A 17,199-nucleotide genomic window follows, 5' to 3' on the forward strand; every position below is an offset into this window, starting at 1 on the left:
GGCTGGGGGGCCTTTTAGGATAGTCTGACCAGCCATGTTAGGCAAGAACCACTGCTCCTTTTGGTCTGGAAACTAGACTTCTGGCCCTAAGAGGCTTCTGGCTTTCTTAATATCCATATTGGTCAACAAAACTTGAATGTTTTAAAAAATTTTAAAAACTTAATAACTGCCATCCAATTAGATTTCCTCTAGTTTGGGATGTGTATATTTGATTTTTGAAATCTTGATCATGAGACTTTCATTTCTTCTTGTGAAATTTCAGCTTTCTCAGTTCTGGCGTGTTTGGCCTGTCCAGATAGTTTTGAATTCTGACCCGGTCATCTGCCTTGTCAGCCTTCCCTCTGGGCCACAAGTCATTCTTTGATACATGCAGCCCGTCAGCCACTCAGGTTCTTTGAGTCATTAACTGGTGCTGCTCTGTTAGCCTCCCCTTGTCATTCTCCTCCAGTCCTCTTAGTAACCAAGGGTGCGTCAGCCTTTGCAGGCGGCCGGAGGGCAGAGGGTTGGAGTCTGTGCCAAGATACAGAGGAAGCTAATCATACCCGTGACCTCGACCTCATTAACATTGTGCTGGAACCAAAGAGCCAGCATTCCATGGTATTGTTTGACTTTGGATTGTCTCTGCTGATTTACGATCACGAGGTCTGTAGTCCTGCCCTCGAAGGGAGGCAGATGTTAGAGCCAGATGAGAATGTGAGACACAATCAGAACTTACTGCCTCCTTTTTTATGTTTTTTAACTTATTATTATTTATTATTATTATTATTATTATTATTATTTGAGACGGTGTCTCGCTCTGTCACCCAGGCTGGAGTGCAGTGGTGCCATCTCGGCTCACTGCAAGCCCCGCCTCTCTGGTTACACCATTCTCCTGCCTCAGCCTCCCGAATAGCTGGGACTACAGGCGCCTGCCACCATGCCTGGCTAATTTTTTTGTATTTTTAGTAGAGATGGGGTTTCACCATGTTAGCCAGGATGGTCTCGATCTCCTGACCTCGTGATCCACCTGCCTCGGCCTCCCAAAATGCTGGGATTACAGGTGTAAGCCACCATGCCCGGCCCTTATTGCCTCCTTTTAACTTCCTAAAAACTGGGCTTTGGGTTGTCAGCTATTCATTGGGTCCTGCTGATGGTGATCTGGCCCCAAGACAAACCAGCACTGACAAGACTTGAGTGAACAGTGTGAGGGAGGAAGGCCTCTGAGAGGCTGGTGCCCGAGTGGGGAGGCTGATGTTCCAGAGTTGTGGGTAGAAGTCCCTACCCCATCAGGAGGGCTTCTCAAGCTTGACTGTGCCCAAGAATTGGCTGGAATCCTGTTAAAATACAGACTCTGATACAGCAGGGCTGGGTAGGGCCTAGGATTCTGCATCTCTAACAAGCTCTCTCCGTGTTGCTTCCCCTGCTACTCCCGTGGAGCTCACTTTGAATAGCAAGGCGTCACATTAAACTGGAGCATGAAAGAGACTATGGAATAGGCAGCTGGCGGCTGAGACCTGTCAGGGCTGAACCGTGCATGCCAGGAGGGCCTGTGAGGTCTGACTTGAAGTTGGTCACCTGCTACTTAGGGCTGGCCTCTATCAGGATGAGACTGCGAGCCCTCAGCCCTAGCACTTCCATTTGGGCCTTTAATAGCTGTTGGGAGCCACTGTGCAGGGATGCCCTTAATCCTTTAGGGCAGGGAGGTTATGAGCTCTTCCAGTTGAGATATGGTAAAGGTATAGGGGAAGGCTTCCCCCCCTCCCCCCAAGTTAGTTAAAATGATTTCCTCATTACATGTTGGTTATATTCCTTAAGTTTAACTAGATTAGGAAGGCTCTAACTTCCTTCCATTAAACCTGCATTTTCCCACATACCCTATAACTTCAAGGTTATGTGATTACAAAGCTTTTAAAAGGTTGCCTATTGTTTCATTTGGAGCATTATTTCTGAAACTTGCCTGACACTCTGCTAAGGTGCTAGCTAGACATATGTGACCAGACCCTACCCGGGGTTTTGGCTTCATAGGTCTGGAGTGGGTCCTGGGAATCGGTATCTTTTAAACAAAGCTTCTAGGTGGTTCTTATGATCAGGAAGGCTCTAGAAAAACCAATTTAGAGAAGTATCAGTTTAGAAACCTGTCTGTCTGAGCTTGTGATATTGGCCATGTCTGAGGGACACCCTTGCCTGTTTATTTCTTGGCCTCTTAGATACTTGCTTGTGAAGGGCTGTCTTCTGTCCCATTGGATCCACTTCACTTTTTATCTTAACACATGCTTTTGCTTTTACAGAGAGGCTCTTATCTCGGATGGAGCCAAATCAGAGAGGCCTTTGTTAATGGTGTAAGAAGTCAGTTCTGTGAAGCCTTTATTTTTAGGAAGGTTTTACAGACACTGATTATTAAGTGCTCAAAGATACTGGACTATATAAGCTTTGGGCCTCTGTAGAGAAGTCTTTAAGAATGTCTCGATAGTGATTTTTCCACTCTTTCCTACTTTGGTTCAGACACTGGAGATAATGAGCGTTGTTAAGTAATGGATGACCAGAAATGGATGAAGAAGGGGCCCCATCCTCCACAGACCAGCTTGGTTCTGATCCAGGTGAATTGGAAGGTTAAGGAGTTTGCCCTTCCACAATTGTATGAAAATTAACCTCTATTCCTAAAGATGCAGGATCCATCTCAGCCTTACCTTAGGGGCAAAGTCAGCTTGTGAAACCAATGAAGTAGGAAATGGTCAGTGTGGAGGGATCAGCTGGATATAGAAGGAGCTCCTTACCCAAAAGGTGGAATTCACTTACTGTTGTACTTACAATTCTACCATTAGAGAAATTGGGTAAAGTGTTTCCCTTTAAGCGTCTTATTAGACGTGTAAGCACACAGAGGACAGGCAATGCATTTGTGATTTATACGTTAACAGGAATAACTTAATAGAATGCTTCTCAGGATCAGAGTATGCAAGAGTGGATTCTGATAGGGTGGAGTGTGGGGCACTCTTCAAGGAGGGCAGAGCAGGATGCAGGGCCACAGACGGCAGCCTCAGGCACCAGGTGTCCAGGCAGCTCAAGAAGAGCACAGGATGCCTGGGAGGGCACTAGGCAGAACTTGTTCCCATTCATTTAATTGGTGTTTGTGTGTGTGTGTGTGTGTGTGTGTGTGTGTGTGTGTGTGTGTGTGAGTGATGGGAACTTTAATATAATTTACGATGCATTTGGCACACTTCTAATGTGGCCATTTCACATACTAGTTGTAATGAAAAGCCAGGTGATCTATATATGAAAACTAAGACTAAACACCATAATTGTACCTAGGATTGTTTTGGTTGGTTGGTTGTTTTTTGTTGTTGTTTGTTTGTTTGTTTTTGAGACGGAGTCTCGCTCTGTCACCCAGGCTGGAGTGCAGTGGCGCGATCTCGGCTCACTGCAAGCTCTGCCTCCCGGGTTCACACCATTCTCCTGCCTCAGCCTCCCAAGTAGCTGGGACTACAGGCGCCCACAACCACACCCGGCTAATTTTTTGTATTTTTTAGTAGAGACGGGGTTTCACCGTGTTAGCCAGGATGGTCTCGATCTCCTGACCTTGTGGTCCACCCGCCTGGGCCTCCCAAAGTGCTGGGATTACAGGCGTGAGCCACTGTGCCTGGCCGGTTTTGTTTTTTAAAGTCAGTTTGGTTGTGAGAGAGAAGCTAAATCCAAGACTCGGAAAATGATCCGTTTTCTATACCTGCTTAGCAGGTGAGCTTGGCCAGCAGCAGAAACCGTCCCTTTTCCCTGGGGGAAGAGGGGGCGGTGGGAGTGTTGGGGGCGTCTTTCCCAGAGGACTTGAAGAAAAGGGCTTGACTCTCCTGAGATTGCATGCCACCTAGGTAATGTGCATTAGTGCATGCTTTCTCTGTCGTATCTGCAAAGAGTCATTACATTTGCAGAGTTCTCAGCCTCTGGCTGGCAAAAAGAAACTGAACTTGGGCATTCTGCTGCCAAAGCCAAAGCTTGTGTAAGTGGTGGAGTATGTTTTGAGAACAGAATGGGGATGGGTTGGGAGATTCTCTTGTCTCTGCTGCCGGAGTAAACCAGAACCGACAGAGGACTTACACAGAAGCACTCCCGAGGGACCAGAACTCTGGGAATGTCTGTGAAGAACTGACCCACTCCACGGCTCACAGCCATTTCCCAACTCTTCTTCCCCTGGTGTCCCTGCTGTGTCCCTAGATTGGGCTTAGTGCCCCACATTCTAAGATTCATAAGATGTTCCTCCATGTTCTTGAAATGAAACACACAAAAAATGACTCCATTCTTATCACAAATAAAATGTCTTTGTCCTCAAGGGGGCATGGTACTCAGGAAAGATGGGAACACAGCCTGTGAAAGGCAGAAATTGATAAGAACTGTCTGTTCTGCCTCCCTGACCTTCCTGTGCCGTTAGCTTGCTCTGCGGCCTTGGGCAAATCATTTTGCCTCTTTGGATTGGAAAGGGTGAGGGGATGGAATGCAGGCCTGAAACTCTTATTCCAGGTGAGTCCATATGGCTATGTATTCAGTCATTTATTCAACACATGCTTATGACACCCCTTGGAAAGCTCACAGTCTAGTGGGGAGAGACAGGTGGAAGAGCCATGATCGTTGAGGGCTAGCAGGTGTGGCAGTGTGTTTGGCCATGGAAGGCCTTTGGAGGCGTGGGACCATAGGCACAGGGGCAGGTGGGGAGGCCAGAGGGCTGCAGCATGCAAACACAGTGTGCTGCCCAAACCTGGGGTGGCAGTTGGGTTTTCTGCAGCACTACTTGAGGTGCACTGAGAATACAGTGTCCTCACTACCCCCATACCACGCATGACTTCCTGTGAGTTCCTGCAGCACAGCCACCCTCACGGTGGCATTGGTGTTGGGGGCAGGCCCTGGGAGCTGAGTGGAGCATCATCTCCCTTCATGACCTGAGTGCTATTTTGATGCTTTGGCCTCCCCACCGCCCCCTAACCCCTTTTGTAAAGAAAGCAAGAGCTATAAAAACACAAACAAGAATGTGAGAACTTGTCTGCTGTTTACAGAAATATGCTTTTTTTGGGGGGAGGGGTAATCTTTTTTCTTTTTGTAAGGAGAAGATAGATATTCAAAGAAAGAGGCAGATAAACTGGGCTCTTCTGAATCCTGAATTACTTTATGGCTCCTGGGCCTTGGTGTCTTTGTAACCACAGAGTTCATTTCACTCTCCAGGAAGAAACTTGACCCTCTAATAAAACCACATGGAGCCTTCCAGGGCGACCTCACTGTTTCATTTATGGAGTGGTCAGATTCTGTATCTAGGTGGGAGGAGAAATGTCTAAAAGGAGAAGCATGCATTCTCTTTCCTTGAAGCTCGAGTTCCCTTTGCCTGTCCTAAAACAGATGAGGGCCCAGGAGAAGAGGAAGGGCCTTGCCTGCACTCCCATCTCCACCTCCCTACCCTGAAGGTGGCTCAGTCCCCTACCCCATTGGTCCACAGGACTAGGAATGGTGCCATGCGTAAAAACCAGCTTTGTGTATTTTTTACAACAGAAATGGGCTTCAAAGCACTATGGAATGTGAGGCCTTGAGCACAGAATTGCTGCTGGGTTAGCAGGCTGGGCCATCTCTGTACTCTGTCCCCCAGGACTTGCCCTTAGCAAGCATCACCGTCACCCAGAGGACTTGTGAAAACACTGAATGTGGGTCCCACCCCAGAGATTCTGAGTCCCTAGGTCTGGGATGGTGGAGACTTTGTGTTTCTGACACGTTCCCAGGTGATGCTGCTGCACTACACGGTGCCACCCAGGCATTTGGTGGGGGTGTGTTGAGGCAGGCAGACTCTGCCCCTGAGGCAGTGGCACTGAGCTGGTGTCTGCCTGGCAGGAACCACCTCATGCTGGAGGAACCTGGGCTTCAGAAGCAGTGGTTCACTGGAGATGCTGGAGGGAGCTCAGCTTCACTTCTGACCATGAGGGTTGTCTTTCTGCCCTCTCACAACAGACCAGGTTGTGGCATTTGGGGCAGCTAAGATGGGGTGTCGTTGCCTCCTTCCAGTTTATTCTCCTCTCTGGTGTTGCTGAAAGCTGTCTGAACCATCACAGTCTCCTCTCCTGTGTCAGAGCTTGCATTAGCCTTAAGGTAAAGTCCAAACTCTCCTAAAGCAGCTGCAAGAAGGCCTCTTGTGACCTGAAATGCTTCAGTGGGCACCAACTTCTTTCTTTTGTGAACTGTGTCCTTGCTTCCAGGACCCCCCCGTCTTGCTGTTCCTTTTGCCTGGCATGCTCTTTGCTTGCCCTCTAGTTTGGCCACCTCCTCATTTTAGCCCTCACTTGCTCTGAGGAGCTTCCTTTGATGCCTCTGAAATCAGCTGGTGCCTCTGCAAAGGCTCATATATACCCTTGTATTTTCCTCCCTTCAGCTCCTATCAGCTGCATCAAAGTCGTGAATGCGACCTATTTATTTTTCTTTGTGGACTGTAAGCTCCCTGAGGGCAGGGAACCCATCACATGTTTATGCAGGCATTTCCAGGCATATAGAAGGTACCTGGCATATAGAAGACCTTCCTAATCATTCTGAGGTAGGTACTGCAGGGGAGGAAACTGAAGCACAGGTAGGTTAGCTACCTGGCTGCAGTTACCCTGTCACTGAGTTGTAAACTAGCATTGTCACCTAGGTCTGTTTGATCCAGCCCCTTGGCCAGGTAACACTAGCCTTGTTTTCTGCTCTGAGACCAAAGAGCTTAGCCATAGACTGCAGGTTTCTGTTGGAACCATCGAAAGACTGGCTACTCCCGTTAATAATAAAAATGACTTTTTCCAATTGTTTTTCAGGTGAGTTGGGAAGCAGACTCTTGAGTTGACAGCTGGCCTATGGTTTCTGCATTTTGTTAAGAAGCACCTCATGCAAGTGAGGGACCTGGGACTGCTCACAGCCAGGTGGGTTGTCCTTATACCTAGATATGACAATGCACTCTGATAACCACCCGATGTTCTCATTCAGTAGAAAGAAAATCCTTAAATGTGGGGCAGCATCTTCTCTAAGAAAGGTGTAAATTGGTCCCTGTGGCTGTTGTGAGTGGCCTGATAAAGATGTTTACCTTGCTGGCTTGCTCCTGGGCATGGCTGGCTTTCTCATTACTCAGCCCTCTTTCCTTTGTTTCAACACCCTTTTCTCTTCTGTTTAGGTCGGTGCTTTAGAATTCCTTTTCCTCCTTTAAGATCCAGCCCAAATTTCTTTTTTTCTTTTTTCTTTTTTTTTTTTTTTGAGATGGAGTCTTGCTCTGTAGGCCAGGCTGGAGTGCAGTGGCATGATCTTGGCTCACTGCAACCTCCATCTCCCAGGATCAAGCCATTGTCCTGCCTCAGCCTCCTGAGTAGCTGGGACTACATGCATGTGCCACCACACACAGCTAATTTTTGTATCTTTAGTAGAGACAAGGTTTCGCCATATTGGCCAAGCTGGTCTTGAACTCCTGACCTCAAGTGATCCGCCTGCGTTGGCCTCCCAAAGTGCTGGGATTACAGGCATAACCCACCACACCTGGCCCCAAATTTCACCTGTTTATCAACTGTCTGAATGAGAGGCTTTTCAGAGTGTAACCTTTTTTTGCTTCGCAGCAAAATGAATGGCCACTTCTCTGTGCTCACACAACACATTGGACTTGTCATGGTGAGCTTTACGTACTTGTTTGTGCACATCTTTTTCCTCTTGTCTGTGAGTTCCTTTTGGTACCATCTCCCACCTAGCATGGTTTCTGGCATGGAGCAGATTTTCAATAAGTGGAAGAACGTTCGTCCCAAGTAGCGTAAGTTATGCTAGGTCACAGAGCAGTAATGCACTAAATGGCAACCTGTGGCCATGAGCAGCCAGACCCCTTGGCTTCCCTTGGAGAGACACAGAGTTGTCAACTAGACCCTGGAAGCCCCAGGCAACCCTGCCATTGGCATGCAGACCACCATAGGATTGAGCATTATCTAAACGTAAAGGCAATAGGGAACAAACAGTAGACTTTCCCAATGGGCAACCTGAAGGAGATTAAAATATGCCTCAGTGGCTTGAGCATTTGTTTTAAAACACAGTTTATGTTTAAATCATTTTGATACGACACTTCTAAATCAGTACACTTGAGTTTTCCTTACTCTTCTTAGTAAGTTGGGTGCTTTGAGAGGTACCCGGATTGGCTTGAGTTGATCTCGCATTATCCTGTGGGTTGGGAGTAGAAACCCTCAGGGCAGTGGATCACCTGAATGTTGGAGCCAAAATGAGAGTTGAGTCCTTTCAGGAGCTGCTGGGTGGCTGAATTCTCTGATGCCTGGGGTGGCACTTAAATCTAGCCAAAGACTACTGTCACTAGGAGAATGTGGTCTTGAGGTTTTGCCCCCGCCTTATTCTGCTTTTGCGTTAACACTACACATTGTTCAGCCTTCCAGTTGCCATCCTGGGTGTTTGCAGCACTAAAGCAAAAGAATTTGTCTTCTGGTTTCTATGTGTGCTTTCCACAACCTAGTAGAGGTTCCCAGACAGTAAGTGCCATGTAAAAGTAGTCACTTCCCCATGGTTTCTTCTGCTTGGTGCTGAGTCCCAGCTGTACAGCTTCCTGAAGGAGAATTGAATGAAAGACAAGGCAGTAAAGGAACCTTGACTCCCAGCTGACCCTCTTCATGGTCTTCAAGTTTCCCAGGGGTTGGATAGAAGGAGGATTTCAGCTTTGCCCAAGAATGTCTAGTCTCCATGGAATCAGTTTGTCTATCATACTTGAAAAGTAAGCTAAGAAAATACATTGAAACGAAAAAGCCCAGATGTTAAAATATGCATGGGTTTTAGCAGTCTTTGGAACTTGAGATGTTACTGAATGTTTGTGTTACACCATCCCTGAAGAAGCTGCCACAGGACATTTGTGGGGAGTCTGGTCTCCACACTGCCCCATGCAGGGAGAGTGCCGGCCACTTCCTAGTGAGCTGCAGTTTACCGAGCTTCTAGGAGATATCTGATCCTCAGACCCCCTCTTGTTTTACAATGCAGTTCTGATCATGTTAGGAAAAGCAGCAACCATGATGAAGTAGGTCAAACCCTCAAGTTATTGAGCTGCCCGGCTCCATGTAGGGGCTCACGAGGTGTGTGTTCAGGCTCACTTCACAGAGGTCGCTAGTTGAATCTTGACTACCCCAAGTAGTCCAAGAAGTGGTTTAGTTCCTGAATCTCCTTAAAGCTTCTGAACTTGTCATATGTGTTTTGGACTTGTTAATAAGGTACTGCGTTTTCATTCAGTGAAATGTTTACTATTTCTGAAGATGGGACTGCTAGAGCCTTATCAGTTGAATTTGTATGTCAGGGTATGTGTGTATTTTTAATACAGCTGCTTTTATAGATTGGCCTTGATCCAAAGACACTGTCCAACATGGGCCCCTTGTGTCCAGGGTTGACATTTGGGAGAAATCAGAGCAAAGGCAACTAACAGACACAGCAGCTTGTCTCCTGATCTGGGACTCCAGTGCCATTAGCATACTGGGCTCTGCATCGCAGTTTCCTTTATTGCTAAAATGCCTGGGAACCAGGTATTAGTACAAAGATTAATACATGGCACATCCTCCCTCAGCCTTTGTGGATTTTTTTTTTCAGGTGAAGCCTTTATCTTTAGTTGTAGTTCCTTAAAGAGGAAGCAAAGTCTCTGAAACAGGCTTTCAAGTTTGATTGCAAAGCTGCATGCATATATTGACATCTCTGGGAAGAGTTTGCTCTATTCCATTTCCAGAGCAAAATCAATGCATAATTTAGGAACCACCATTTACTTGGACCAGGTAGCTTGTCAGCTGTGATTGGGTGACCAGTTTGTCTTACCTACTGTAGGGGTTTTGTTGTTGATTTCAGGAAAACGTACAGGTACTTGTTTCCAGGAAAAGTTGATTTTAAATGGAATATCTTAGACTTTTTCCCTTACAAAAAGATTGGAGGTATTGTTTTATCACTATCATGTCCCCTTTCAGTTAAGAAATGACTGTTTCCTGTTCCTTAGCATCTTTTTAACACTATGGGCCTTTTTAAGAAGGAAGTCCTTTGGATAAGTAGTTAATAGGAGTAATATTTCCAAATAGGCAAAAGACTGAAAAAAGTCCTCATCCATCTTTTTTAATGTTAAAGAGTAAATATTCTGCGTTCTATGATTCCTTTTCCCCCTTTTCCCTATAAATCATTCTTATATTGAGCCATGTCTCAGGCTTCTGAAATCCTGTTTTCTCAGGTTTCTCCTTCAAATCTGGGGAAGACTTGGTTGGCTCCCTTCAGACCTCCTCCATTGATGCTTATCTTTCCTGACTTTATTTCCTAATGGCCAAGCTTCAGGGCTCACCTCGCCTGCATTTCATCTACTTGCTTGACATGACTGCAGAGAAGTCCTTCTTCCCTTTATGGCCACAATTTGAAAAAGAAAACAAACAGCTGAAGCTCTCCTTGCAGCCCAGCAGGCTGGGGAAAATAGTTCTCATTCTCCTTGTTCCTGGGTTCAAAGTGCACTTAACATTTTATGGGGGTGACCAGCCCTCCCAAGGTGCTGGTTTGAGTGGGCCTGTGTTTTAGCCTGGTGGACAATTAACCATGCTGACCTCCTCCTTTTTGCCATTGCTTTTCTGGCTGAGTTGACGCCAATACTCTGAGTGAGAAGGGGCTGCTGCTCCTTTGAGCGGAGCACCAGGGAGGGGTGGGGAAACATCTGATCTTGTTCAAAGGGGATGTCTCTGAAGCATGAAGATTGAACTGATTGTGACCCCACCCTGGGGGAAGGAGACATTCTCTCTGGAGAACAGGCCAGGAGGAAGAAGCCAGCAATTACTAATCCCATTGGCCTGTGGGTCTTCAGGGTCTCATATCCGTTTAAAAGAGAGAGAATTGGGGTAGAAGGTAATAAAGTAGGCCTTAAATTAGAGGAGCAGGGGGTCATTTTATCTAATTTTTTGGTTGTTACTGAGGAATAAAAGGCAGAGGAGATAATTTCATTAGCCCTTTTGAGATCTTTATCACAGCAAGATGGCATTTTGGGATCAGCAGAGCCACACAGGGCCTGTCCACGTCTCTCCTGGTAAAACGAGAGCTCGATTTCCAGTGTGCCAAGGGAGGGGCCGGGAGGCACAGTAACCCTTCAGGGCACTGTGGTCAGGAACAGATGGTGTCTCCTGCCACAGTGAGAGGTTAGTTGCTATAAGTCCTGATGTAGGACTCAGCCAGCTACTCAGGAACATGGCATTCCATCTGAAAATGAAGAAATCCACCAGAGAAATGAGCTCCTGCAGAGCTGGGACTTTGTCTTTTGCTTCTGAGGAAGGCTTGTGGGTCCTCTGCTGTTGACTTGTTTTATTTGCAGCATAGTGGTCATCGGACAGATTCCTTTGAGTTGAGCATTATTCGGAGTGTCAAAGCACATGGTAGAGTTAGCAGAGAGTGAGAGCTGTGCCTTCTGTCAGGTGAATGCAGTTCTGTTCAGAGTGGAAGTAGCTATCCAGGGCTTCATAAATGCCCTGCTGAGTAGGCAGGTATTTCTGTTCATGTTTGCAGAGAGGGAGTGAGGCAAAGAGAGGTCCTGTGACTTGCCCGAGGTCTCCTTGTAGGGAAGTGGGGAATCTGGATTCTAACTTTGAAATTAAGCTTTCTGTGATCAAAATTAGTAGAAACAGAGGAAAAAGGATGAGAAGGAGAGCAATAAAGCTTTGTTTAAGAGAAAGGAGAGAGAAGTAGTGGTGAGAAACAGTTCTTTGTACTAGCCACCAGCTGGCACCATTCCCCAAAAGCAGCTTGGTTTCTTTCTGTGGGGAGGGAAGCAAAGTGACCAGGGGAGACAGGGAAAGTGAGGGAGGCTGGAGAGGGGAGGATAGGAAGGGCTTTTAGAGTGTCTGACACAGCCCTAGGCAGATGCTGGTTAACTTCGAGGGCCTGTGCATATCATCTGAAAGGACAAGGCATCCACTGCCTTGTCAGGAGTCTTGCTGGGGCCCAGCCTTTCCCACGTCCATCTTCATTCACACCCTTACTGTCTCATGTCCGATGGCGTTCTTGTCCTCAGCTTCTCCCTCTCTACTGCATACATTTCTGCTTACTATATTTGTTTTTTGTTGTTGTTCTTTGTTTTTTTGAAATGGAGTTTCGCTCTCGTTGCCCAGGCTGGAGTGCAGTGGTGCGATCTCGGCTCACTGCAACCTCTGCCTCCCGGGTTCAAGCAGTTCTCCTGCCTCGGCCACCTGAGTCGCTGGGATTACAGGCGCGTACCACCATGTCCGGCCAATTTTTGTATTTTTAGTAGAGATGGGGTTTCACCATGTTGGCCAGGCTGGTCTCGAACTCGTGACGTCGGGTGATCTTTCTGCCTCGGCCTCCCAAAGTGCTGGGATTACAGGCGTGAACCACCGTGCCAGGCCTGCTTACTGTATTTCAACTTAGCTCTGAAGAAAAAAAAAAACTTCTCTTGAGATGTGCTCATGAAGACCCTACCCACTGTTAAGTACATTTAATCATAGCTTAGGTTTGTATCGTGCTTATACAAATCTGTTCCCCCCATTGATTCAGGAGCTGGTATTTTCCCCTGCCAGTTGATGATGCAGACTGCGGACACCTCCCTTTCTGTTGGATGCGGTGCCCTCAGAAACTCCCAGAAGGCAAGACTCCAGCCAGGGGTTCTCCTGAAATGTCTGAAGGGAATTGCTGGGGGTGGGGCGTGGAGAGGGAAGAATGTGCACTTGATCCCTTAAGGCTTCTCCGTATCCTGTACGTGAATCTTCGCCCTTCTCTACGCGGATGCAAGAGTCCTCTTGCTTTGGCCACGTGCTGCTCCTTTCCTTCAGGACTGTGGCTAATCAGAAGTTGGCTGCACTTCAGTGCCTCTTAAAAGCTTTTTTCCCTGGCTGTGTTCAGGATGTTGAAGTGCAGTGTCAGAAATGATGTGAGTTGATGAAGAAGAAATAAACAAACCCAGGCAGCATGTGAGGAAGGCTTGGCAGCCCTGCTCCTGTTTTTCTTTAGTTTGGATCTGAAGGAACCAGATTTCCTCATTGGAAGGAATGGAGCTAAGAGGGTCCCTGTGCCATGGAGCCTGAGATGTGCATGCCAGTGGGCCTTCTGGACTAGGGCACCGGTTAGTTTAATAACTCTGGGATGAAAATGTGTAGTTTATGGTTGGCAGAATGGAGAGAAGTCACATGGCCGCAACCCGACCTATATGTCTATATGTATGTGGAGTTAAAATAGCATCTGTTCAGGGAGGCGGAACATTCCAGAATGCTTCAGTCTCCTCTTGGCGCCAATGCAGAGAGTGGAGAATAGGAAAGCTGGGAGAGACTTCACAGAGCTTCTTGTCTAAGCCCCTTAATTTCAGTTTAGGACACTGAATAACTTGGCTAAAGCCCCGTGAGGCCAGGGGCTCTTGTCTGTCTTGTTTGTTCACCTTCATACCTTTGGTGCCTGCATTGTATTAGGTACTTAACATGCATTTGTTTGGTGAATGAATGACATAAATGAAGATACGACTTCCAACTCCTAATCCAGTGCTCTCTCTGAGATATTTGTAGGCAGAAAAGTCTGTAGAAGTGTTGCCAAATAACTTGTATGTAGTTGAGGCTATCTTGAGATTATATATAGGTTAGAAAATGGAGATGTAGCAAAATCAAACTGGCTCCTTAAAGTTGGTGGTGAAGACAGGCTTGTTCAGGTTTGGGGGTGGGTAAGAGGCAGGACTGCCACTTTGCTCAGCAGATGGGGCTCCTTTCACATTGGATTCTGTGTGAGTGGTGCCCTCTGAAGTTGAACGATGGCCCCAATAGCTCAGCTTCCCCGGAAGAATCAAGATGACTGTGGAAAAAATAGGCTTGAAGTTGCCCCTTTCCTTACCAGCAGCTAGGAGCCTACCCTCGTTTTGCAGCCCAGTCCCCGCCTTTTCAGAGGGATGTGTGACTTGGAGCTCATCAGACTTACCCTCTGTTTGTAGAGGGGTGTGTGTGTGTGTGTGTGTGTGTGTGTGTGTACGTATAGAATGCTGCAGGTGTGACTGGAAGGTCACGTTTGATCACTGTAGCAACAGAAGTAGGATGAAGTCCTGCACACAGGGTCTCTGCCACTGTCCAACTGCATTTGGAGAATTGCAACTCTGTTGCCATGGGCCCCAACCAAGGAAACCAGGTCTTACAGTGGGCTGCACTTAGAAAACCAGGGTAGTCCTGGCCAGCATGGTGAAACCCCATCTCTACTAAAAATACAATAATTAGCTGGGCGTGGTGGCAGGCACCTGTAATCCCAGCTACTTGGGAGGCTGAGGCAGGAGAATTGCTTGAACCCAGGAGACGAAGTTGCAGTGAGCCGAGATTGCGCCACTGTGTGCGCAGGCACAGCCTGGGTGATGAGCGAAACTCCATCTCAAAAAGAAAAAAAAAAAGAAAAGAAAACCAGGATGGTAAGCCACACAGCCACTTCTAGGCTGGTAACTCAAAGCATTGCTGTTTGTTTATCTGTCTTATTTAACTTCTTGGTTAATTCACAAACAAGAAGAGATTTACAATTACAAGGGAGTTTTAAAATTTAGAATAGTTATAGGAGATTAATTCAAGATTAAAAGTTGCCAAAGAGAATTTGCAAAATCAAGAAATGTTATTTAAATTCGCAAACTCTGATCTGCGGAGACTTTATTGCTTGCTGCTTGCTAGGTTTCATCTGCCCACTCTGGGCCCTCCTCCCAGCCTGGCTGAGGATGTGTCTCTTGAAATTGACCTTCAGGCTTTACCACTTGGCCTGCTATCCAGGGGAGAGTGTGCTTCCTCTGGAATCCTTGACAGCTGACCATTTTTGGGTGGAATTCGTGTGCCTCCTCTGGGACAGAGAACACAGTTCCTCCTGGAAATCCCTTTCACTGGTTTCCCTGACTTCTGCCGGTGCCTGCTTTATACAACCCTTCTCATTTCTCTCCAGGGGATGTGTGGCAGACAGCCCATCTCCCGGTGGGTCAAGAGATAAGCTGGAGTCAAACCCTGATTGATGACTACAGAAAGAATCAGTTGGGTTGTGGCTTCTGTTCTGTATTAAAGATCACAGGACTTATTGATCTAAAGCTGGCAGGCTCTCTGCAGGCCAGCAGTGAGTTGAGCCAGTTGCCAAAGCAGCAAGAAGAATGACTGTTGTCTAGGCTATTAGAGCTTGAATGAAAAGAGTGTATTTCATCTTGCACAGTGGCATTAATCGTTACTTTGTTATTCTGGGGAAAGCCAGGCCTTTAGGAAGTGATTTTGTGGTAGTGTCCTTATAGTCTGGTGTTTGAACTTCTCATGGGGGCTGTTTTTTGGCACTGATATAGTTATCTATGAGCTTGTCCTGTTGTGTGGTGCTAGCGTAGTGCTTTGGAGCAAATGGTAAATGTTTACTTGAACCCAAAATATACTGTGTGCAAAGCCATGCAAATTAGAAACAAATTAAGAATACATATGTGTTAATAAAAAATGGCTTATTTGGAAAATCTAGTTTCATTCATTCATTTACATGTGGGGAAAACTTGATTATTCTCTTCAGGATTCTTGAAAGTATAAACAAAAGTGAGGTGGGAGTGCCCACCTTCCCCAGCTATGAGCCTTAAGCATTTATGGAGGGTATTTTAGAATGCACACTCTTTAGTGCAAAAGAGTTTCAGCATTGCCTGTGGATGAAGGCACACCTTTTGCTTATTTATATACTTATTGCATGTGACATAGTTTCAATGCAATAGTTCTCTCTTTCTTTCTCTTTTTAAAGCAATCTATGGGGGTCTATAACCGTAGTGGCAGAAAGAAAGTTAATGGAGACTAAACAATAGTGTTCATGTTTACAAAATTAAATGCTGAAACATGATGGAATTCTGTATTAATGGGGTTTCAACTTGCTATAAAATTAATGTTAATAATGTGATGGAGTTCTGTATTCATAAGATTCCAATCTGCTATAAAAATTAATGTTAATAAGCAAGAAGATTGGTTCATATTCATGGTTTTCTTCCTGCAAAGTCAAATAGTATACATGCATTTGTTAATGACTCCCTGAATAAGGTCTAAATCACTTAAGTACAGTTTTATATGGAGTGGAAGTATAAGAATCAAAGTTTGTGGTTATTTTGTAAGAATTTGCTTCCATTTTTACAATGCAAGTCAGAGAAATCTTGATGTGTTCCATCTTTTCTTCCATTTGTATCTTCTCTATTTTCCTCTAGATGATTTCCTCCCCTATTACACATGCTGTTTTCCCACAGCCTGGATATGGTCCCCAATCATCACCCCAGTTTCATCCCCCTTCTTTACAAGGCCTGACCCCGTAAGGGTCTCCAAGTTCTTCCTCCAGCTAGGCAGGCCTCAATGGTGTCTCAGTCTGTATCTTCTGGTCTTTTCTGGATCCCAGTTGTACCTCACAAGCAGCCCAGCTCACCCTGAATCTAAAGAGCATGCCTTTTCTGTAGCCTAAAAATGTTAATGATTAAATACACAAGGTTAGATTTTGTTTGGTGATAATGCAGCCCCTTTAAATATTTTACCAGTTAAGAAACATTAGAGAGACTGTCAGGTTCCTTGGAGGAAGAGAATGCTTGGGAGACAGCCCCTCCCAGCCGCATTTTGCCACAGTAAGGAAGGACTGAATTCTGGGCAGAATGTGTGGTGTGTGATGGGAAGCCCCAGCCTTAAGAGTCAGGCAGGCTCAGGGTCCAGGCCCTGCTCCCCATTCCCAGGCTCTATGACCTCAGGCAAATTATTCTTCTCTCCAGGGCTTAGTCTTCTCATCTGCAAGATGGGGATAATCATGCCTACTTCATAAAATTGTTGGGAGGATTTAATGAGGGAACCTATGTAAGGCATACCTGGAATTTAGTAAGTAGTCATTGGCGCTGCTATTGTAATAGGAGGGAGTCTGCTTTGAGTAATCCAGTGCCTTCTGAAAGTTTCTCCCTAATTGTTGCCCCTCAGCCAAGGTGCTCAGAGCGTTCAGGTAGCTGATGTTGTTTTAGGCATGTAGTGCATGTAAGTGCTGGTGCCACCCTGTCGCTTTCGAAGCCTGCTCCTGAGTGTCCTGGAGCTCCTGTGTCATGTTTGCTCTTCTCCATAGCAGACAGGTGCTGGAAACTGGCATTTACCAGGGCTTCCTATGCTTTTAGAATCAAGGGACTTCTAGAGTGTGTATTTTGAGATGAGTTAAAATTAATAGTCATTTAAAAAATTAAATGAGCCCTGTGGTCAGATTTGTTGGAGAGTATGTGTTTCTCGGGAG

The 17,199-nt window shown here is 46.2% G+C and overlaps 1 protein-coding gene across 4 annotated transcripts in view; it reads left to right on the forward strand.

The window, feature by feature from the left end:
- Positions 1–17,199, forward strand: part of LHFPL2 (LHFPL tetraspan subfamily member 2) — a 164,165-nt gene that overhangs the window by 11,387 nt on the left and 135,579 nt on the right. For 2 of the 4 annotated variants that reach the window (XM_055112279.2, XM_008966859.4), the window contains exon 2: positions 6,783–6,887. The exons of the other annotated variants lie outside the window; for them this stretch is intronic. The gene's annotated coding sequence lies outside the window, so the exon portion shown is untranslated. The remainder of the gene's footprint in view (positions 1–6,782; positions 6,888–17,199) is intronic. 4 annotated transcript variants of the gene reach the window in all.

This window comes from Pan paniscus, chromosome 4, assembly GCF_029289425.2.
Source record: "Pan paniscus chromosome 4, NHGRI_mPanPan1-v2.0_pri, whole genome shotgun sequence".
NCBI classification, from domain to species: Eukaryota; Metazoa; Chordata; class Mammalia; order Primates; family Hominidae; genus Pan; species Pan paniscus.